Below are 3,520 nucleotides of genomic sequence, written 5' to 3' on the forward strand. Positions count from 1 at the left end.
ATAAACCTCTTAGTGCATTAATGTTCCTTTTGTTTGTTTGTTTGTTTGTTTTTTGGACATTTGACTTTCTGAAATGGAAAAAAAAAAGTGTTGAGTGTCCCATCCCTACTTCTCAGACCCCCATCAGCCAAATAAATCTCTGCTGCCAGGGCATTTCTGTTGCTTCTGAAATCTTTAAATAAATATTGAAAGAAATGGCATCAAGTGTTCATGTTGAGTGATGGCTCTGAGTGTGTCCCAGCACCTGTTAGGTGGAACATCACTGTCTGGACAGTCTCAAGGTATCATGGAGAATGCGAAGGCTTGTTGCTATAATCGATTGTCAGCCAGGTGTAGGGGCTGTGCTGAGTCCCCCCCAGGGTGCAGGGGAGGGCTGCCTACAAACTGTCTAGGAAGTTATCCAGGGCTGGGATGCCTTTCTTCAGGCCTTTGCACTTGTGTGTTTCGGCCACCACCTGGCTGGCATGGCTGGTGGTGTGGAAGGGATCCCTGGGCATGATCTGCCAGTGGTCAAAAACACCCTGGGGGCAGGTCTTACCACCAGTGTTGGACCTCAGGTCAGCGGTGAAGCCAAAGGATTCATTCACAGGCAGTCAGGCCTTTACAACAAACATGGGGGTGCCGGCCACCTGGGACTTGTCAAAGACATGACCCTGCTTCCTGTTCAGGACTTGGTATATGCCACCAACCACTTGTTCCAGACACTGAATCTCCACAAGGTAGATAGGCTCAATAAGCCTGGGCTGGGTGGTCAGCCTCCTAGCATAAAGGCAGCACTGGGCAGTGGGGATGATCTGGCCACCCCCACAGTGGATGGCATCTGCATGCAGGGTCACATCGTGGACATTGAAGTGCATGCCATGCATGTTTTCATTGCACAGAGCCCGCTCTTTGGTGGCCCACTAGAAGCCAGCTACCATACTATCCTTGATCTTGTTGAGGTACTACACACCCTTGGTGATATCAGTGAGGACGTTGGGGATGGTGCCGTTGGGCCGAAGCACCAGATCTTGCGAGCCTCGGCCAAATCCCACTTATACTTCTTGATCAGATAGTGGGCCCACTGCTTGAGGTCCTGGTGGGCAGACAACTCGCCCTTGTCAATGTCCTTGGCCAGGCAATCAGGGAAGGTCTGTGCCTTCATGTACAGCTGGTTGTGCTTGTTGGAGAACTTGGATAGAGTTCTCCAGATGGGCAGAGCACATTCAACTCCTGACAGTCTCATGGTATGAGACTATGGGGCCAGATTTCTTGATGGGAATGCAGGCATGGTTCTTCAGACAGATCTCCATGTGCAGCTCCCCAGCCCCTGCAATGGTATACTCCCCTGACTCCTCAATGACACACCATAAGGTCTGACTTGGACAGCTGTTTGAGACCCTCTACTAGCTTGGGAAGGTCGGCTGGATTTGTGGCCTCCACAGCAACCTGGACAATGGGCTCAGACTGAACTTCATCACCTGTATGTTGTCGGCATGCTCAAAGGTGGTGATGGTGTCAGTATTCACCAGGAACTGGCCCACGCCCACCAGACCTGCCATGTTCCCACCGGGCACATCTTCAGTTGGCTCCACGTAATAGCACATCATCAGGATTGTTCTCTGGATGGGCTTCAGGTACATGTCCTCCTTCTTCCCAGAGGTGTAGTTAGGCCCCATGATCCTGATCTTCAGGCCAGTGGATGCCAGACCTGAGAACACATGGCCGAAGACGTAGAACCAACCTTTGTCGGAGGTCAGCACCATTTTGGAAATGTACATCAAAAAGGGGCTTTTGGGTAACAGCTTTTAATGCCCATGGGTGCCTTGTCATCCAGAGGCCCCTCATACAAGAGTTCACAATGGTATTTTTGGGCTGTCACAGGGGAAGGCAGGTGGATGGCAATGATCTGCAGCAAAGTGTCCCCAGCAGGTAGCCTGCCTCGCATCACAGACTTCAGAAGCGGTTTGCCTTCTTTGTCTTTGTCTTTGTCTTTGCTGTCCGGCTTGATGTCCAGTTTTTTTAGTCAGCTTTGCTGTTTCCTCTTTCTTGAAATTCATGATCGCATTAAACGCCCTGAAAATAGGGTCCAAGATGAGCTGGCAGAACATCCATGGTAGCTTCTTACCATCAGGGTTGGTGGTTGACTTGCTGAATTTGCTGTTGGCTGGATCAAAATACAAGTCACCCCACAGTTTCTTCATCATGTCCTCCACTTTCTTGGCCCACTCAACAGGCCCCAGCTGGCCCTTGCCTTTGGCAGCAAATTTGGCCACATACATCTCTGCAAATTGCTTCAAAGTGAAGGCCCAACCATGGAGTCCAGACCCAAAGCCAATAGTCCTAAGTACAGGGTCGATCATGATGTTGCCCATGGGGCCACTCTCACCCTTGCCATAGGTGGAAATGATGATACGGACATTCTCCACAATGCGCTGGAAGGTCTGGTAAGCTCCTCAGGCTCCAGCTGCAGCTTGAGCAGAGCCCAGTTCATCTTGTTCATCATCAGCACAGTCTTGCTATGCTCAGCAATGGCCTGCCACAGCACCATCTCTGTCTGCATGCACACACCAGACACACAATCCACCACCACCAAGGCACCATCAGTGACACAGAGGGCAGCAGTTACCTCCAAGGAGAAGTCCACATGCCTGGGGGAGTTGAGGTTGATGAGAAAGCCGTAACCATCCTTGTTCTGCTTGATAAAATTCAAGTCATTCTCTGAGAGCTCATAGAAGAGGGATAGCCATTGACTGGATGGTGATGCAGTGTTCCTGCTCATCCTTTCATGTGTCAGTGAAGCAGGTCTCCCCAGTACCAGCAGAGACAATGATACCGGACTTGCACACCAGCAAGTCCATCAGCATGGACTTCCATGGTCCACGTGGGCAATAATGGACATGTTTCAGATGTTGGCCTTCTTCTCCATGATGGCCCGGATCTGGTCTACTATGAAGTTCATCATGGTGATGGATGGCAGTGGATTTTACCAGCAAATCCAAGTGAAGTGAGTTGTGTCGAGGATGGTGGCGACAATGGCAGAGGAGCATTCATGGTGTTTTTGTTTTTTTTTTAAGATTTTATTTGTTTATTTGACAGAGAGGGAACACAAACAGGGGGAGTGGGAGAGGAAGAAGCAGGCTCATAGCGGAGGAGCCTGATGTGGGGCTGGATCCCGTAACGCCGGGATCACGCCCTGAGCCAAAGGCAGACGCTTAACGGCTGTGCCACCCAGGCACCCCCATTCATAGTGTTTTTATTGTACTTTCCAGATTAACAATTGGACCCATTGCTTTATATTTAGAGATGCTTCACCTGAGGAGGGGTTTGGAGGTTGAAGAAAATCATTTAGCATATTATTTGGAAAGTAACTAAAATACTGTTTATAAAGAAATGTATCTGACTTTTTGAACAGCCTGTGCTGTCTTACTGTTAGCTTTGTATCTCACCAATGGGAAAAAATAGAAAAACCAGCACAGTCTCCCAAACTAGGGGGATGGGAGAATGGAGCAAAGGGTAGGAGAGGGGGGAGGAGGAAAAG

The 3,520-nt window shown here is 49.7% G+C and overlaps 1 pseudogene; it reads right to left on the minus strand.

Moving 5' to 3' along the window:
- Positions 1-377: 377 nt before the first annotated feature.
- Positions 378-2,944, minus strand: LOC113253700 (elongation factor 2-like; annotated as a pseudogene).
- Between the last annotated feature and the right edge of the window lie 576 nt (positions 2,945-3,520).

This window comes from Ursus arctos, unplaced genomic scaffold, assembly GCF_023065955.2.
Source record: "Ursus arctos isolate Adak ecotype North America unplaced genomic scaffold, UrsArc2.0 scaffold_20, whole genome shotgun sequence".
NCBI lineage: Eukaryota > Metazoa > Chordata > Mammalia > Carnivora > Ursidae > Ursus > Ursus arctos.